Here is a 21657-nt window from a genome sequence, read left to right as displayed (position 1 = left end):
CATTCCTGCATAGCAACAAAAAATCAGACTAACACAATGGGCAAAACACATGAACAGGTATTTCTCAAAAAAGGATATACGGATGGAAAATAAACACATTAAGAGATCTTTGACACCATCAGCCATTAAGGAAACGCAAATTAAAACCATAATGAGATATCACCATACATCTATTAAAATGGCTAAAATAAACATAACAGCAACACCAAAGGCTGGCAAGGAGGCAGAGAAACTCAAAGGCCTCACCTCAATTCTGCCCTTGTAAGAGGTATAGGAAATTGAACAAACCCCTAGACACAAAAAATCAGAAATAAGCACACCATTGGCATCCATTAAACAGTTGTTGGTCAGGCGTGGTGGCTCAAGCCTGTAATCCCAGCACTTTGGGAGGCCGAGACAGGTGGATCACGAGGTCAGGAGATCGAGACCAGCCTGGCTAACACAGTGAAACCCCGTCTCTACTGAAAAAAATACGAAAAACTGGCCGGGCGAGGTGGCGGGCGCCTGTAGTCCCAGCTACTCGGGAGGCTGAGGCAGGAGAATGGCATAAACCCGAGAGGCGGAGCTTGCAGTGAGCTGAGATCCGGCCACTGCACTCCAGCCTGGGCAACACAGCGAGACTCCGTCTCAAAAAAAACAAAAAACAAAAAACAAAAAAAAAACCGTTGTTAAACAAACAAACTACATTTGTCTAAAGCTAAATATTCACTTTTATGGAATCTAAGGTAAGCCTATTATGAGCTCTCAAAAAGCTCATTTTGAATAAAGAATTAAACATAAATTCAAAAATATCTATAAATACTTGAAATCTGAACTAATACAACATATGACCCTAAAGGGAGCACCTTAAGTTAAGTCTGGACTAAGTCCTAAGTCATTTGAGCAGTGTATCTTATCTTCTAGAATACTAGGGGAAGATAGGGAATTCAGGCAAGGGTGGGACTGGCCATAACACAGATGAGTTCTGGGTTGTGTTATGGTCGAATGTTTGTGTCCCTCAAAATTGATATGTTGAAACCCTAAAACCTAATGTGATGGTATTTGAAGATAGGGCCTTCGGGAAGTAATAAAGCTTAGAGAAGGTCATGAAGGTGGGGCCTTCATAATAGCATCCGTGCCCTTACAAAAAGAGGAGACAACTCTCTCTCCCCCTTCCCCTTTCTTTCTCTCTCTCTCTCACCACCCCCTCTTCCCCTCTCTTCTTTCTTCTCTCTTTCTCTCTCTCTTGACACAAGTAAATTCATCAAGGAAAAGCCACATAGAGGACATAAGGAAAAGACAGCCCTTCTAAGACAAGCCAGGAGATGAACTCAGCAAGAACAGAATTTGGGGGCACCTTGATCTCAGATTTCCCAGCCTCCAGAAGGGTGAGAAATAGATTTCTGTTGTTTAAGCCAACCAGTCTAGGGTATTTTGTCATAGCAGCCTAAGCTCTAAGAACAGGGTGCTTGAAACTACAAGTCTGTCCACTGGGTTTGGACAGACTTCATGTGAACAAATGAGGAAGCCTAGAAGCGATTTTTTTTTTCTCTTTTTCTCAGTTTGTTGCATGTATCATCTTTGGGCTGAGAATTCTGATAGGAATATTTTAAGATTTTCATCTCAAAGGTCCTCTTCCCTTTTATCTGTCCACCAAAGTTTAGTCTAAAACTTCTATGACATCTCAAGCCTGCTGTAATTTCTCTTTTCTCTCTGAAGACTGATACTGTTAACTTTTTCACACATCTTAGAACTTAAAATTAATCTGCCTTGCTGATAGTGTGTCATATGTGGTTATCTGATTTCCCAATAGACCATCAATATCTTAGGACAAGGCAATCTCTTTTATATATTCTGTCCTCTTTACTCTTACTTTCCCTCACACTCCTGCAAGCAATGATTTAGATATGCAAAGTTTCTAACAAAGGTAGATCAGAAGTACTTCCATTGTTTGCTTTTGGGCCAAACCTGAATGACACAAGCAGGAGAGAGGTTAAATTTCTGGAAGAACAAATTGGTTATTACACTAACAAAAGAAATATGGAATATGGGAAAGAGTTTTTTAAAATAATGAAATAAGCTTTTTTTAAATAGACTTTAGTTTTTTGTTTCCTTTTTTTGGTAAGAAAAATAACACAGAACAGAATAAAAATGCCCTCTTCATAATATAACAAGCAAGCATTTGGCTATAATATATGCTAATAAAACTGTGACGAAGAATTACACATAGCACAGGACAGATCAGTAGTCATCATCACAAAAACTAAAAATAATTAGATGAGTTAAAAATGTTTTCTAGCCCCCAAATTACAGATCCTATTAATATATAATATTTTCCTTTAATTGGCTAAGAATAAGGAACTGTAATATATTTTATTATGGATCATAATTATTGAATAGTTTTACCTTCTCTCTTCTAAAATCAGCTTTCCTTAAGGGACAGTTGAAATCTCATATTATTAAATCTTGAAGGTGGATATGCATGCTGGGCTCTCAGTGTTCTTTTTCCTTTAAAATAAACACCTTTATGAACCAGCTTGAAATATTATCGAAACCCAGGTCCAACAATCAAGGTGGTATGTCTTGAAATGCTCTTCTCTAAAAAGCTAAGTTAAAATTCTAATTAAAATGGCAAACCAGATCAAGGCAAGACATTATCAAGCATTATCAATTTAATGGTGATTAGTGCATCAGATTAATTTCTGGAGAATGGACACAGTGCGACTGAAATGAAGCACTGGCCATTTTTAAAGAAAGTGAAAGGGTACAAGGGCATGGGAGGTAGGGAAGGCTTGAAGTGCAGAAAGGGAAAAGGAAAAAGAGCAGACCTGGAGTGACAGAGACAAGGATACTAATCAGTCACAGGGCACACAAGAGCACAGGCCAGGGGTTAGAGGAGAGATGAAACAATTCAAATCTAAGTTGGGAAACACTAATGATAAATGTGCATTTATTCGGTAATTTTTGTTTTTTTTAAAGACAGAGTCTCAACTCTGTCGCCCAGGCTGAAGTGTAGTGGTGCGATCTCGGCTCACTGCACCCTCCGCCCCCTGGGTTCAAGTAATTCTCCTGCCTCAGCCTCCTGAGTAGTTGGGATTACAGGCACCTGCCACCACGCCTAGTTAATATTTTGTATTTTTTGTGGAGACAGGTTTCACCATGTTGGCCAGGCTGGGATTACATGTGTGAGCCACTGTGCCTGGCCTATTTGATCATTTTTGCCTGAGGCAAGACTTACATAGCCTTTACATTTTCTCTTTTTGTTGTTTTGCTTTTTTGTTTTTGTTGTATCATTTTCTTCTTGTTTCGCCTCCAACCCACCCCCCTACTCTATTGCCCAGGTTGGAATGCCGTGATGTAATTATAGCTCACTGCAACCTTCAACTCCAAATCCTGGGCTCAAGCAAAACTTGCCTCAGCCTCCTGCTGGGACTACAAGCACAAGCCACCATGCCCAGCTCCTTTACGTTTTCAAATGTTACGTCCTAATTCAAACATTCGAACTGCACCTATAAAAATATTCCCTGAGTAGATCCAGTGTTTCAATTTGTCCAAGTCCTTTATTAATTAATTTTTTATAGGACAAAAGATATACAAATTCATTTAACAGGTATACATGAGAGACTTTACAATGAAGACCCAACCTCCCAATGAGTTAGGAGATAGGAGATAGGAAACTTAAATTCCACAAGTCTCTTTCTTCACTCCTGCTCCAAATTACAGCTCTATATTCTAGTAGAAACATGTAGCATTTAAAATAGAACCTTGCAAAATTGTGATGGGACATATCTGCATTGTTCCTTTATATTCTCTGGCACACACATAATGTACAGTCAACAACAGTTCCATTTCACCCAATGAAAGTGTTTAATAGCAAGAGTGTCAATGCTTTCTCAAAAGAAAGATACCATACATGGCTATAAATAAAGGTAAATAAAATACTGAATTAGTCTTGAATTGAAGGAAAAAACTGACCGTTGCAGAAAGAAAAAGAACACCGCCATATATTTGTATATAAAAATTAAGATTTGTCATAGGTATGTATATAAATTGTTCACATTGGATATATAAATATATATTATGCAAACTGAAGTTAGTACTAAGTACAAATCTCCGGGAAAAAACAAACAAATAAATATATCAGATTTAAAAAAAAAAGCTAAGAAATTGCTAATAAAACATTCTCTCTATATCTTTGATCTTCAGTGAATTTGAGGCTGGGCATGGTGACTCATGCCTGTAATCCCAGCACTTTGGGAGGCCGAAGTGGGAGGATCATTTGAGGTTCAACACGGTAAAACCCCATCTCTACTAAAAATACAAAAATTAGCTGGGTGTGGTGGTGCATGCCTATAATCCCAGTTACTCGGGAGGCTGAGGCAGGAGCATTGTTTGAAACCAAGAGGCAAAGGTTACAGTGAGTCAAAATTGTGCCACTGCACTCCAGCCTGGGCAACAGAGCAAGACTCCAAAAAAAAAAAAAAAAAAAAGGAATCTGAGAAAAGGGCAAAATGTGGAAATGATGGAAAACTGAGTCAATTAATATGTGACAAAACAAAGTAATAAATTCATAGAATTTAACATATATAATAACTTGGGTCAAATTTTTATGATCTAATCAATGTAAATATATAAATTCTCTTTATATTGCCTTATTTTAAAAAGTTGTTTTTTTCCTACAATAATCCAGGAAAAAATTAATCTCATAAACTGGATGACTACAACAAAAATCTTTGAAATAATTATAAATATCAAGGAATTTTAAATTACAGCACAAAAATGGTTTTCAAAGAATAATGTTTTTGAAGTCTGATAGTTCATACTTCAACATGTTTTGAATAAGACAAGCTCAAAAGAGTTCTAAAAAGGGAGGCTAATTCAAAATGTATCACAGATTTAACTGTATATTTATATTTATAGTCCGATATGGAAAAACTTCAGTAGATAGTGTAAAATCTACTTAGATACTGTAAAACCCTAGTGAGAACTAGATTAATGATACTCTACAGACATGTAGGGACAGCTTTGAACTTATATTCTGTGGTTCTGTGCTTATATTTTAGTCAACAGTTTCGCAGGATATTGTCCTTTTCGTGTATGTTAATATTTTCATCAAGTGAATCTTGTATTTACTTCTTGAAGCTATTTAAAATGAAGAGTGAAATTTCATAAGTCTAGAATAGATAATAAATACGTACATGAAATTTAACTCAAGTATTGTTCCAGTACATAGTACAAAGCTTTTTATATTCAATTCAACCCAAGGTGTAAAGCCAATGTTATCTCTATGAATGAAACATGGAAAGACTAATCCTGAGTAAGAACTATGACCATTCAAAAGTATCAAAAAACAGATTTTACTCAGTGCTATTGTGCCAAAAGCCTTTCATGTGAGACTCCTACAAAATTCTCATGGTTCCACAACACAGAAATCATAAACAGTCACACTTCAGAACCTCATGTTCACTCAACTGGAAGATCTGGGATACCCTGAGTAATATTAGAAGAATTTCATCAATGCTCACCAGACTTGTCACAGGACAAGTACCAAAGAACAGTGAATTCCTGTTTTGTTGTAAGGACATGAGATAATAATGTGTGATCTCTATGATTCACAATAAGAATTTAAAAGATGTACAATAAAATTATAAAGACAAATTTCCATTTTGTAAGAATTGTACTTATTTTTTAGTATGTCCTTCACGCTAGAGAGCAATTACAAAGTATGATATGAATACACTAGAACTTGAGCCTGACTATATTCAAAGCTTCAATTAATTTTAAGTGATCAAACAACTGTACTGCCAAGAGACAAGAAACCATAGGTCTTTTACATGATCCTTCAAAGTAATAGACAGAAAAGAGGTCACTCTCCAAGGTCAGCATATGCACTGCTAGAAACATTCAAGTAAAGAACCTCAAATAAATGGCTGCAGACACTTCTGAAGACAGTCCTTGTTAGCATCATTCAAATAATACTTACAAGTTTCTCCGTATATCTGCCTATTCTTGAGGATAAATTATTAGATGTATTATATTTTCTTACAGAAATCAAAGAATTCATTTTTAAAAAAAAGATTGAACATAGGTCACTTATTTCAGAACTGCAACTGGTCTTAAGTAATAAGGTCTCTTATAATAAAAGAGGTTTTGCAAATATCATCTGTATTTTTACCCTCATAAACATAGTGCCCACACTATGCCAACCCAAATGGGAGATATCTGATTATATACTTGAGAGAAATCCCTCCCCCATCCCCTGCCATTACCACAAAATTCAAGACTTGAAAGTGCTCAGGATAATTTGGTTATTTCCAACAATCAAAAGAGACCAATCTCATTTGGGAATATTGGCCAATAATTAAGGAGATATCAGTTGCCTTAGCAACAGATTCCTTCCCAAACAAGCACTGTTTTCATTCAGCAGCCTTTAGCCAAAAGGGGAATTAAATCACTGAAATCAACAATTCCTTTGTTTAGCAAACAGAACAGCTTTCCAGGTCTCAAGAAAACAGTCCCCTCGCAGTTGGTCCAGTATTGCCCAAGGTAGCAGTTGTTTAGTTGAATAAGCCAACCTCTTGAATTACAGGATTTTATCATCAAAACCACTGCTAACAGAACTGCTAGCTTTTGCCAAAGAAACATGACAAAAGAAAGAGCATCTCCTAAGTGATACTAATGAATATATTTAGCTACACACATCTTAACCTTACACAGAGAATGTACATGTGTGTTGATGTAGCTCCTCATATTTACTCTAGCAAAGGATTAGTCGACCTACTCTGTTAATAAAGAGCTTGTTTTACTTCAGTTTCTCAGTGTAAGAGCCCAATCTCATATTAGCCAATTTAAAAAATATTTGACATGGGTCAACACCAAAACTGAATAGCTACATTTCTACATGTTCACATAACTGGCCAACTCTACAACATGAAGTCATGTCACTGCATGAAAGCTATCTAGAGAGGTTAAGCATTGCTCATTTTCTAATAAATAGTAATAATAAATACATAAAGGCTACGATGGGTCTCTCTCAATAGACACACACTTGAACTCTAAAGGGCTCCCCAGGGTAAAAATATAAAGGAAACAAGCATCAAACTCTTGCACAAAATGCTTATATCCTAACTACACTCCATGATCACTGATGTCTTTATTTCAGACTATCTCCATAATGAATGACCTTACCTTTCCAGTCTTACTCTACCACAACATTCCACTTTACAGACCTACTCCCTACCCCACACAGGTCCCCCCACTTCCCCGCTGGCCTGGGCTCCAGATTCCTCTTCTGGTAGGAAGACTTCACCCTGCCCCGATGCCCAGCAGGTGTCTGAATTGCTCCCCATGTCGGGATCCAGCTCTGATGCCCACTTGGTCTTTGCCTTTCTCGCTCTTCTGCGGCTGCCTATAACCCTTCATATACTATCTGTCTTTCTCTCTCTCTCTCTCTCTTTGCCTGGTTCCTTAATTTTTTTTTAATTACAGGGATAATACATGCTCCTCAAAATAAAATCAAATAATAAGGAGGCATAAAAATTTTTAAAAAGAAAAGGTCCCTGGTTAGAGGTTTATTCCCCCAAAAGAACAGTTAATAATTTGGTATGTAACTTTCAGGTATATCTTTACTATATCTATACAAATATGTTTGCTTTTTTACAAAATGGGATTTTTTTTTACTCTCTCTTTTGTCATGCCTACATAAAAAAACGTTTAGAAAAATGAAATATGAAAGAATGAATTTCCTGAATCCACCCCACTACACATACTGAACTGTACACATTCATTTTTATTTCTTATCCCAAGTACTTTCTTCCAACCCTGGCTAGTAAAAGAACAATGTACTTTTCCATTTATGAAAAATGAACACTGTCCAATCTATAGTATTTATTTTTCTGATAATAAAGAATAAACATACACAAAATATTTCTAGTGAAACAGTGATGTCTAGTTATCTTTCAACATTTCCAATATTAATTGAGGTAAAATACTCAATCAGCTAATAAAATTTTTGGAGATGTATGAAATCAGTTTCCTAATTTACTCTGGAGACTTTAAAACTATATTTGCCTTTAATCTTGTCACATTTTTAACAAAAGAATAATAACTAATATACTGTAGCTATGAATAATAAATGAGGGTATCCTCCCACTTCCAATTAAAAAACCCCTAAATGCCCAAGGTCTTTGACTAGCAGATTATTTCAGCCAAAGGTTGACATTTAACCTCTAAGTCCACTATTACACTAAAAATGCAACAAACGATCCCAACAAAACACACTGCCAGCAGCTCTAAAGGTTTTTACCTACAAGTAAATCAGTGTATCAGAGTCCCCAGACGCCTACACATTAGACTTAAACATCCAGTAGAACTAAGCATTTCTATTACCATGGATTACCATTATTCATTTAAACTTCATTTTCCAAGCCCAAAACTGGAACACTACATTTGTGACTACACATTTATCATGACGAAGAGAGAGAATTCAAAGTCATATTCCCTTAGGAACGTAGAAGACGACCAGATATTAATTAACTCTACCTAAAAGGCTTGGTTATCTCATGTTCAGAACTGAAAAGCAAGGATATTCATCTCTCATCATCAGCTAATATTTACTGTGTGCCTGCAGGACATATGTACAAGTCACCTACAAGGATGAGCTCTAAAAACTGTATTAGTCAAAAGTGGAAAATCCTTTTGTTACTCTGTGAAACATACATTAAACGGGCAATACTCTGCTGAGCTCTACTTACAAATACATAATAAATAGGGTGTCTGTGTTTCTTTGAATCGGTAGGGAGTGTTTACCTTTAACCTTCACTCCCGAGACAACAGTTGTTCTTCTCTTCAAGTATTGACAATATTGTGCAATAGTATCGGAAAAATATGACTGCTGAATATGCTTTATTGTTATAAGACAGTAAGGGATCAATTCATTTAAAAAGCCCTGATTTATTCCAGAGGAAAAGTACAATAATGCTGGTTAAATTAATAGTCAAATCTTTAGGTTGGTCAATATAAAGGATAGTGTAAAATTGTACTGAGGACTTTTACAACAGAAATCTGAAAAGCTTCAAATGCTTTGGCATTTTACAAATTATTAACTTGGGTATGGCCTAGTGCAACCATGGCCTTATTCTGAATGCAGGAGGGAAAAAACTAAATCCTCTGTATTTAAGGGTTATTCATTGTTCTTTACTTTGAGTTACTAGGTATTAGATTTCATAAGAAAGTAAGAGATTCTGCCAAAGAAATGTGATTATACATGGAAGAAACTGAATCACTAATAAAAATGAAACTGGATCTACTCAAAAGCAACCCAATAGAAGGAGAATAAAACTTTTAGCTGGTCCTGTTCACTGGTGGCTTTCTTTGTGGGCTCATAATGCGGAACAAGAAATGTACATCCCACTGCTGGAGCTACACTGTGACAGCTGCTAAAGAATGGAGCCTGACTAGAGATTTCAGCCTGGGTCCAAATCTCCCTTGCTCATGTAACTTGCCAACAACTAGCAGTAAGAATTGTTTCCAACTGACATCCTTGGCCACCAATAAAGGACAGTATTAACATTAACACTACAAAAGCTTTTAGAAACCCAAAGTTAGGTTATCAGAATTGTGATGACATTTTTAATAATATATTTTCAGGGTTTTTTTTTCACATATTACAAAACTGCAATGAATTTTTTTAAATTTTAAAACTTCTAATCAGTCCTCAAAATAAATATCAGTTATTGGTTGTGCACGGTGGCTCACATCTTTAATCCCAGCACTTTGGTAGACCAAGGCAGGTGGATTGCTTGAGGCCAGGAGTTTAAGACCAGCCTGGGCAACATAGCAAGATCCTCACCACTACCAAAAAAATTTTAAAAATTAGCTGGGCAGGTGGCATGCACCTGTAGTCCGGGCTACTCAGGAGGCTGAGGCAGGAGGATTGCTTAAGCTCAGGAGTTCAAGGCTACAGTGACCTATGATCACGCTACTACCATTCTAGCCTGGGTGACAGAGCAAGAACCTGTCTAAAAATAAAAATCAATTATTTCAGAAAGACTGCAGAGGCATTTATTTCTTTAAAAAAGTAGTGAGATTATTTTCAAACCTAAATATATTGCTCATTTTATTACATGGATGTGGACATAATTAGGGTCTATCCATCATCACTCTACACCTGATGTTCATTCAACAGATACTTCCTGAGCAAATACTGTGTGAGATGGATGAGAAAACTAAGCCAAATAAGATACAGTACCTGCCTTGAAAGAGCTCACGGACTAGTGAGGATGTGCTAAGCATAGTGCTCTGATTACTTGAGCTTCACGGAGTGGCAGGCACCTAACCCAACAAGGACAGGTGGTGAGAGGTCAGAGAAAGCTTCCTGGGGATGTTTTTAACTTTTCTAATTTACTAATTATAAATTCTATCTAAACCTTACCTGTCATAATAGAGTCTCTCTTTCCTGTGCTAATTGGTAGGTTTTAACTAACTCTAACCTGTGTTCTTTAAAAGAATCCACGTTCTCTTGGTAAAATTTAAGATCCTAAAGAAAAAGGGCTTTAAAAAATACTTCCTCATTAATTTAAAAACAATCCAACACTTTGAATTGCATCTTAGCACCGAAAATGTTTCCATTTTTAGGTCTTAGTTTTTTATGTTATTAACATTTCACATTCTGTATGACCATTATCCCTTAGCAACAGTTTTAAAATTTGGACCAAATTCTAGAGAATGAGAGTATCTCATTTTTGTACATAAACAGAGGGAAGAGGGGGAAAAAAAGTGAGGTGGTCTTTCTCTTTTGCCCACCTAAAACATAAAAGAAACACATTAAAATACCACTCACAAAATTTCAAAAGGACACAATTCAAAGGATAATAATAAATGCAAGTCACCAAGAGTTGACATTTCCATGACCTAAGTTTGTTGTATGCGGTACCTCCCGTTCATGTCTACTGACATCCAAGAGTAAACCCTAAGGGAGTTGTTTTGAGTGAGGGTTTCTGTATGTCTCTTTGAATAGGAATACAAAGTGACAGAAAAATAACTCAAAATTGCTATAAAATGAATGGTATTTCCAAATGCGCAGGCAAACAACATGCACTTTAATGTAACACATTTCTTCTTATTTGGCAGTAAGTTAAAACATACGTTGTTTGAAGTTTATATAAAATGGATGAAAAGGTGTTATTTGTGTTAAAAATGAAACCAAATTACTACGTAGTTTAAAATCCATGGCTTTTATTATCCAAATGTAGCCAGTTAAAAGTAATGTCACTTGAAGAGTAAAAATAAATTAGGGTTAACAGTTACTGGTTTGCTTATTTTTTTGATGAAGGAAATAAACAAAGTAAAACCTTCAAAAACATGCACTTAGTCATTACAATTTCATAATTTTCTTTAACACAATTCCAAAAAACAAACAACAAAGAAATTTTGTTACCCCTTAAAATCAAGTACAAATATTTTTTCCAAGGCTTTTTCTTCTATGAATTACCAAAGAAGGAGCTCTCAAAGCTTAGTCACACTTCAAAAAGGAAAAGTCAATGGCAACAGGCAAAAATCAGGTGGCCAAAAACATCTTCATCAACTTGCCCCAGGAAAAAAACATCTCATGAAGAAGAATAAAAACAAAAAGCAAAATCATTATTGTCAAATAATTTTTAAACCATCAATAGTTTGGTTAGCACTTCATAAAGCAAATAAAAACAACAGTACCTCCTCTGGGGTTGTTTAGACTTGAGAGACAGAGAGAGACAGAATGATTTCTAATGGGCTAAAAGAGTAGAAGTCCAGAACTAAAATTTAAAAACAAAAAGTTTTGCTACTTTGTTTTCAAATATACAGTATACAGGCAGATATCTGTTTCTGAGGCCTCAGGTACCCGGCACAGGTGACTTTAGTTCTGAAGTCATAACTTATTTAGGATTCAAAGCAAATTCATGTTTTTTCCTGTTGACCAGTGTTTAATACAGCAAAATATTAAGGCCGGGTGCAGTGGCTCATGCCTGTAATCCTAGCACTTTGGAAGGCTGAGGTGGGTGGATCATGAGGTCAGGAGTTCGAGACCAGCCTGGCCAGCATGGTGAAACTCCGTCTCTACTAAAAAAAAAATTACAAAAATTAGCTAGGCGTGGTGGTGCGTGCCTGTAATCCCAGCTACTCAGAAGGCTGAGGCAGGAGAATCACTTGAACCCAGAAGGCAGAGGTTGTAGTGAGCTAAGATCGTGCCATTGTACTCCAGCCTGGGCGACAGGGTGAGACTCTGTCTCAAAAAGAAAAAAATAAAATAAAATAAGATACAATATGTCCCCAAAAGATCAGATAACTTAGCTTTTTGGATAACTTAAAATCCAAGAAGCATATTCTGCTACAATAAATTCTTAAAGTAGGAACAAATGCCTTAGGAGAAAGCCTTTATCTTTAGAAAGAACTGTATCCCATTTTGAGTGACGATAAGTATTCAACAAAAAATACTTTGTCATGGATTGTATCATCATCACTGATTGACACCGAAGATAAACCAAGCAGTGAAGAAGGCCCAACCCACAAACCAATATCATCAGTGACACTGGGTCCAAGAAAGATTTGTCAAAGATGTCAACACAATAGTGTTTTTGCCCTATTAGTTAAGTTGGGCAAACGCACTCTCAGATGCAAATCACCTTACCTACACTGCTTACTTCCAATATGACTTTTTTAACTTGTAAAATGTTTTTTACATTTTTTATTCTTACCTGGAAATAAGAGTATGTGAGAAACCTGGAGTACCTCAGAAACTTTACAGCTTAATATTGTCCATGTCGGAAACAAGTATTGACCATCAAAAAATATGAAAATAAAACTATATAATTTACATCTATGGAAGCTGATAACAATTTTAAGAGGAAATAAACTATTAACCATAGACTAAATTTCATTTTCAAATATGATCTGCTTCTGGTGACATTTTAAATGTTAGAAGACACTGGTGAATATCCTCCTTTATTCTCACATGCTGGCATTCTACTAAAAAACAACTCAAATGTTTTATAAGGGACATAATTTCATTAATCCTCATATAGTCTCTGAGATTTAGGTTTAACCCCTGCCTTTTTTTCTCTGTCCTTCAAATGAAGTGAACAATAAAATCATAACTAAAATCTAGATGAGTCTCACACCTGTAGTTCTCAAACTCCTAACCAGCGCATCACATTTCAAAAAGTTTATCAGCTGGAATCTGGATTTAAGGTAAATCAGTAATATTAGTAGAACTAAATCTAATTACTTAATTGATTAAAAAAGAAAGAAAGAAAACATTTCCTGAATTTCATGCTCTACAAACTTTTCTTATAAATTTGTTGATAGCTTCAAAGAATGCTATATTCTTAACATACCTTTAAGGCAATTAGTTACCAATTAAAAAGGGCCTATTCTGGTTAAGGGGGTGCAATAGGTAAAAGAACAGCAACAAGAAAAGTGTATGGTCTGGCCCCACAGCCATAAAGAAAATCAAAAAAAGGTCAGATATATAGTCACAAGAGATACCCTGACAGGGCTGAAAGTCAGGCATTCATCATAGTACAGTATAAGTTAATATTTCTATATTATATAATTATCCTATGAATAGCTCAATTAAATTGCTTTTGTACAAAGAGTTACTTTATTAAATTAAAACATTTAAAATATTCCAAAAATTTTTTAACCCTGTTTTTGGCATTTTCTTCATTTTTTAAATATCCCGGAAGCCAATGGTGTACCAAAAGCAGGGCATGGTAGGAGTGGTCTACATGAATAGGAATAGGGAGAGGTATTTTACCACTGGCATTTAAAAAAACTTTTAGGCACATGGTGATAATTAAAAGCAGAACAACTTTCAATTTTATTACTTTTTAAAAAAAACTATCTAACTCACTTCATTGCCCTAGAATGGACCACCTCTTCTATCCCCTCCAGCCATTGGCACAACTTTGCTGGAAATCTCAAAAACATAGAAATGGCTAAGAGTTTGTCACAATCTCTGGAATACCCTGCATTTACTTTTTTTTTTTTTTTTTTCCAGACAAGGTCTGGCTCTAGTGCTTAGGCTGCAGTGGAGTGGCATGATCTCGGCTAACTGCAACCTCTGTCTCCTGGGCTCAAGCCATCCTCCCACCTCCACCTCCCAAGTAGCTAAGACTACAGGCATGTCACCATGCCCAGCTAATATTTTTTGTATTTTTTGTAGAGACAAGGTTTTGCCATTTTGCCTAAGCTGGTCTCAAATTCTTGAGTTCAACTGATCTACCCACCTCGGAATCCCAAAGTGTTGTAATTACAGGTGTAAGCCACCTCACCTGGCCGCATTTGTTTATCATTCCTAAATGACTTCATCCCTGTTTTCTTCTCTTCCTTTTTCTCCTCCTGTTTGTTAAATTTTAAGCCTTTTATAAAGAAAATAGTAAAGCTGAATTTAGATCTTATTGAATTATTTAGGCTGGAATGGAGAGAAATAAATACTGTTCATCTAGTATAATACTGCTCTCAGAACATAAGTTATAATATTCATGTACTTGAAATCTAGAATACTTCAAAATGAAGACAAATATGTGGAGATTTTAGTTTCTAGAAAAATGATAAGGCTGGGTGCAGTGGCTCACGCTTGTAACCCCAGCACCTTGGAGGCAGGCGGATCCAAGGCAGGCGGATCACCTGAGGTTGGGAGTTCAAGACCAGCCTGACCAACATGAGGAAACCCTGTCTCTACTAAAAATACAAAATTAGCTGAGGGTGGTGGCGCATGCCTGTAATCCCAGCTACTCAGGAGGCTTAGGCAGGAGAATCACTTGAACCCAGGAGATGGAGGTTGCAGTGAGCCAAGATCGTGCCATTGCACTCCAGTCTAGGCAACAAGAGTGAAACTCCATCTTAAAAAAAAAAAAAAAAAAAGAAAGAAAGAAAAGAGAAAAAAAGAAAAATGACAAATGAGCTACTGAAAATTAAATAATTAAACACTTTGGAATGGTCTGATTCAAGAGTACCTAACTATTGTAAAAGTCTATACACATTTCTAACATATCTGTATGGAAAAGGATTTTTGCATTTGTCTGCATTAAAAATATATATAATACTATAACTGGATGTTGCATCTGGTATGCAGATCCAACAGTGAAACATTGCCCATTTGTGTGTGTGTGTGTGTGTGTGTGTGTGTGTGTGAATCTAATATATATATTAGATTCAGGAGGTATATGTGCAGGTTTTTTACATGGGTATATTGCATAATACTGAAGTTTGGGCTTCAAGTGAACCGTTCACCCAAATAGTGAACATGGAACTCAATAAGTAGTTCTCCTTATATTAAATGCATATGGATAAAACATAAAAACACTGCTCTCATTGAAAGTGTTTTTAAATTTCATTTTAAATTAGGTTTTTCTTGTTCTTTTTACAATAATCCAACATTTCTAATATGTTACCATTATTTTTTCCATTCTGTTAAAGTTTTCAAAGCGTAAGAATCACAACTGCTACTTCTCACAGCAATTAGTTTACAAGGCTTTATTTTTCTGTCAATTGTAATCCAAGTATTGCAGTATCCTATTATAACTCATTATTTCATTTTAGAGTTCTTCCATGACATCAGAATATAAAAAGTATTCTGGCCAGGCGCGGTGGCTCACACATGTAATCCCAGCAATTTGGGAGGCCAAGGCAGGTGGATCATCTGAGTTCAGGAGTTCGAGACCAGCCTGACCAACATGATGAAACCCCGTCTTTACTAAAAATACAAAAATTAGCTGGGCATGGTGGCAAGTGCCTGTAATCCCAAATACTCGAGAGGCTGAGGCCGGAGAATCGCTTGAACCTGGGAGGCAGAGACTGCAGTGAGCCGAGATCGCGCCCTCGCACTCCAGCCCGTGTGACAGAGCAAGACTCTGTCTCAAAAAAAAAAAAAAAAAAGTATTCCATGGACAAATAAATATGAAAACCATTAGACTAGAGGAAGAATAAAAAATGTCAAAAATTAAAAGTCCAGGGTTGGTGGCTCATGCCTGTAATCCCAGAACTTTGGGAGGCTGAGGCAGGAGGAGGATTGCTTGAGGCCAGAAGTTTGAAACCAGCCTGGACAACACAGCTAGACTCCATTTCTAAAACAATGTTTAAAACTTAGTAGGACATGGTGGTACATACCTGCAGTCCCAGCTCCTCAGGAGAGGGGACAAGGCTGCAGTGAGCTATGACTGTGCCAGTGTACTCCAGCCTGGGCAACAGAAAGGGACTCCATTTCATAAACACACACACACACACACACACACACACACACACACATACATACCCCCTAAGGCTTTTCTAATATTTAATAAGTATCCTTGTGCTTAAAAAAATTATGACTTCATATTTTGTAATAATGCAACTGAACATCACTTTAAAAATAAGTTTGGGTTTTTTGGGGTGGGTGTTTTTTTGGTTTGAGAGAGGATCTCACTTGTCACCCAGGCTGGAGTGCAGTGGCACAATCTTGGCTCACTGCAACCTTCACTTCCTGGGCTCAAGTGATCCTCCCACCTCAGCCTCCTGTGTAGCTGCGATCACAGGTGCACACCACCATGCCTGGCTCATTTCTGTATAGAAATAAGTTATTAATAACATACTCAAAATTTTTAAGACAGAGTTTCCCTCTTGTTACTCAGGCTGGAGTGCAATGGCGCAATCTCAGCTCACTGCAACCTCCGCCTCCTGGGTTCAAGTGATTCTCCTGCCTCAGCCTCCCAAGTAGCTGGGATTATAGGCGCCACCACATTCAACTAATTTTTTTTGTATTTTTAGTAGAGATGGGGTTTCACCATGTTGTTCAGGCTGGTCTCGAACTCCTGACCTCAGGTGATCCACCCACATTGGCCTCCCAAAGGCCTGGGATTATAGGCGTGAGCCACCGCACCCGGCCAACACACTCAAATATTACTGAATTATATACTGGCAAACTTACACATTTCATATCCCTAAAGATAGACAACTGATACATATGGAGACTTAATGCCATTGATATTGGTATGAGACACATACTTCATGCCATTCTTCCATAAGTCTAAAATATGTCTCATTTAATTACATATGCCTCAATTTTAGTTATCTTACATACTACAGAAATCTTTACAAAGCTAGTATGAAAATGAGGCAGAAACTACCCCAAAGCCAAGTGTGCTATGACATAAAGAAAATACTAAAGAGCATTTTTGCAATCTGGCCTGTAGGCCATGAATATGAAAATCTACCTGCTTGAAGCAGAATTACTTCATTGAGGAAGATGTGGTGTCAAAGCCTTTGGAAAAGGTGACAACTCAAACTAGTGGAAAGTCACTTTATTGAGAACTGTGGGAATTTCTAAATTAGGGAACTTATGGGTCTTCTGACTATCCATTTGAATGCAAAAAATGGTAACATTTGAGGATGTGCATCCATTTCACATATCTCGTCCCAGGACACAGGTTGTGTCTATGGTTGCCTTCACACAATGACCAGTACAAAAGGAAGAATTTCATTTGTCTTCACTCCAGTTGCCTGGCTTAGGCGTTGTCACTAAATTAAACAGTTTATATTTGTAGTATGATACAGATATCTGTCCTTATGAATCCAGTGTCAAAACTTTATTTTTAAAAAACCTGTTAATTGGACGGGAAAGCATATTAGTGGTAGAAATACAAAATTCAAGTCTGACTTCTCTATTTGATTATAATTATCATGATAGTACATATTTCAATTTTATATAATAAATACGAAAAACTCAAACAAAACACTTGAGAAATCATTACCTATAATGACTTTGCTAGAAAGTTCTTTTTAAGCTGTAGATGGTTTAAGAGCAACTTCAAAACATCACTAAGCACTATCTTATCAGGAAAAAAAGCTGATTTCACAGTTTTATAAAGTAGTTCAAGATAAGCACACTGTTACTCCGAGAAAAGTAGTTTGTTCTAAAACCGGGAATACCAGGCCTTTGTAAGTTTCTATTTTATCGTAAACTTTTTCTTTATTATTTTGACAACTTGTCCTCAAGTTTTAGTTTATTGTAAAATTTAACTACAATAACAAAAGGCTAGTGCCTACAAAACGGTCCCAAATTCCTCATCCTACTATTCAGTGCTGATAAGAATTGCATGTTCCAAAATGATCGAATCTATCTATAAAATAGTTAAACACATATTAAGCACATTCCATGTTATGAACGACTGACTTACAAACATTCATTCATGTACTTATTTTATTCAGTACTGGGCACAATGTTAGGCACTGGAATCTAAATTATAAACAATACAGACAATGTCTCTCAGGACAGACAACTTCACTCAGGAAGCTTACAGTTTCTTGGGAGTTACACCAAGGATTTGTGGGAACATAGGAGGAAAGCACTTGGCCCAAACTGATGGGCCTGGGAAGGCCTTCTGTAAGAAGTGGTATCTGTGCTGAGCAATATATCGTTCAATGGCTTTCAGCTCTCTGACTAAAGTTCCTTTAACAATATTCAGGTTCATAAACACTATCCTGTGTAGGTAAGGAACCACAGTCCAAAGAACCTTGCAACATCGAGGCATTCTATGACCAACATCAGTACACACTATGAGTTTGTGGCTAAGTTAAAAATATTTTTCTCATCTGTGAACCACCTCTTTCAAATCAGAAAAAGCTTCCAGAGCTCCTTATCCACATTCCAGACTGCTTTTCCTCTGCTCTGTATTGGAAAGGCTAAAAAACAAACAAACAACAAGCAAAACACAGCTTCTGTTACCTCTCTTTTTTGTTAAACTTGTTTACTGAAGTACAACGTACATACAGAAAAGTGAAAAAATAAGATCATGGCTGAAAGAATGATCACAAAGTGAACACATCCAGGCCAGACATGGTGGCTCACACCTGTAATCCCAGCACTTTGGGAGGCCATGGTGGGCGGATCACTTGAGGCCAGGAGTTCAAGACCAGTCTGGCCAACATGGTGAAACTCCATCTCTACTAAAAAAAAATACAAAAATTAGCCAGGCGTGGTGGTGCGGGAATGTAATCCCAGCTACTCAGGAGGCTGAGGCATAAGAATTGCTGGAACCCAGGGGATAGAGGTTGCAGTGAGCCAAGACTGCACCACTGCACTCAAGCCTGGGCGACAGAGTGAGACTCCATCTCAAAAAATAAAAATGAAAAAAGTGAACACACCCACATAGTCATCACCCAGTTTAAGAAATGGAATATTACTAGCACTCCTGAAGCTTCCCTTTTTCCCTTTCTCTCTTCCCCAGAGGTAAGCATTTCTTTTTTTTTTTTTTTTTTTTTTTTTTTGAGACGGAGTCTCTCTCTGTCGCCCAGGCTGGAGTGCAGTGGCCGGATCTCAGCTCACTGCAAGCTCCGCCTCCCGGGTTCCCGCCATTCTCCTGCCTCAGCCTCCCGAGTAGCTGGGACTACAGGCGCCCGCCACCACGCCCGGCTAGTTTTTTGTATTTTTTTTAGTAGAGATGGGGTTTCACCTTGTTAGCCAGGATGGTCTCGATCTCCTGACCTTGTGATCCGCCCGTCTCGGCCTCCCAAAGTGCTGGGATTACAGGCTTGAGCCACCACGCCCGGCCAGAGGTAAGCATTTCTAACACCACAGATTGGTTTTTCCATCATTTGGACTTTATACAAATGGAATCATATAGTATAGTCATCTGCTGCATAAGGATGTTTTGGTAAGTGAAGGACCACATATATGGTGGTCCCTTCAGATTATCAGTTTTTTATTGTACCCTTCCTATGTTTAGATACATAAATACTTACCATTGTGTTAAAGTTGCCCACAGTATCCAGTACAGTAACACACTGAACAAGTTTGTAGCCTCAGAGTGGTAGGCTATACCACATAGCCTACGTGTGCAGCAGGCTATACCATCTAGGTTTGAGTAAGTACACTCTATGATGTTCGCACAACAAAAGTGCCTAAGGACACATTTCTCAGAACGTATTGCCATTGTTAAGTGATGCGTGACTATATGTATTATTTTGAGTCTGTCATCTTTTGCTCAACATTATGTTTGTGAGATTTGTACCGGATATTGTGTGTGGAAATAGTTGATTCATTTTCTTTGCTTTTAAAATATTCCATTATATGTATAAACTACAATTTATTTGTCTTTTCTAATGTTGATGGCCATTTGAGTTATGTCCAATGTTTAGCTATTATGAAAAATACGATGAACATTCTTGCATGTGTCTTTTGGTGCACACATTTCTGTAGGGTCTACTATACCTGAGAATGAAATTGCCAGGAAACAGGACGCATATACTTTCAGCTTTAAGATGTACTGTCAAGCAGTTTTCCAAAATGGTTTTTCCAATAGTAGTGTATATGAGTTTCAATTGCTCAACGATATTATCAATACTTGGTTTTGTCAGTCTTAGTTTTCACCATTCTGTTGGAAATATGTTGGTGTCTTATTTTGGTTTCAATTTGTATTTACCTGGTGACTATTTCGGTTTAGTGTCTTTTGCTGTTTATCGGCCATTTGGATATACTCTTTGTGAAGTGCCTGTTCATGTTTTTCACATTTGTGAAATTAGGTTCTTTTTTTTCCTGTTGATTTGTAAGAATTTGTTATATATTCTGAAAATAAGTCCTTAGTTATATGCATTGCAAATACCTCCTCCTACTCTGTAACTTACATTTCTACTTTCAAATAGTATCCTTCAGTAACAGAAATTCCTAATTATAACATGGACCAATTTATCAATCTTTTCTGTACAGTTATTTTTTGTCCTATTTAAGATATCCTCACCTAACTCAGGACAAGGAAGATATTCTTATGCACTTTACTGCTTTACCTTCTATATTTAGATTTATAGTCTAAATAGAAATCTGAAATTGATATTTGTATATGGTATGAGGTAGAGGACCACGATTTTTTTCCATGAGGTTATCCAGTTGGATCAGAATATTTTATTAAAAATGCCATCTATCTTCATTGTTTTTGCTGTGCTACCTATGTTATAAAATCAAGTTTCCACATATATGTGGGTATATTTTTGGACTCCATATCATTTTATTAGACTTTCATCAATCCTTACACCAATACCATGCTATCTTAATTACTGTAGCTTTATAATAAGCCTCAATATCTGGTAGTATAAATCTTCCAACTTTCTTCCTTTTCTTCTAGATGATTTTGATTATTATTGGTTCTTTACATTTTCATATAAATATTAAAATCGTTTGTCAGTTTCTACAATTAAAAAAACAAAACCCATTGGCTCTATCCATCTATTTGTGTTTCTGCTCTGCTAATAGTATCTCTTCTGTCTCCCTGCCAATGGCTTCAGATCATTTTGGAGTATGTTTCTCCCCATTAGGACTTAGGCATTCATTTCTGCAAAGAAGGTATGAGGTACCAATATGAGGTAGTTCAGAGTAAAGGCTCATGGTAATGCTTTAAGAGCATGCCTGTGATTCTAAGAAACTTCTTCAGTTCCTTAGAGATTTTGCAAGAAAACATAATTTTTAAAGAGTCAATTATTCAGACTTCTCTAGAAATATATTTTTGTGATAATTGCCAGTATCATATACTTCTAAAATCTCAGGGGATATTCAGAAGTTCCATTCATATCACTTTTTAAAATCAACGGGAATCACAACATTGCTAGAATTTTACAACGCAAAAGGTCTTTAGGGGTTACTCCTTTTTTAATTATGCCCAGTTTTACCTGAAG

The 21657-nt window shown here is 36.7% G+C and overlaps 1 protein-coding gene across 2 annotated transcripts in view; it reads right to left on the bottom strand.

Annotated features, from left to right (window-relative positions):
• CAMKMT (calmodulin-lysine N-methyltransferase) overlaps positions 1-21657 on the bottom strand; it is a 418274-nt gene that overhangs the window by 268154 nt on the left and 128463 nt on the right. The window lies entirely within an intron of this gene.

Source organism: Chlorocebus sabaeus, chromosome 14, assembly GCF_047675955.1.
Source record: "Chlorocebus sabaeus isolate Y175 chromosome 14, mChlSab1.0.hap1, whole genome shotgun sequence".
Classification (NCBI taxonomy): Eukaryota; Metazoa; Chordata; class Mammalia; order Primates; family Cercopithecidae; genus Chlorocebus; species Chlorocebus sabaeus.
Note: the sequence above shows the minus strand (reverse complement) of the source record. Positions and strands in the feature narration are given on the sequence as shown.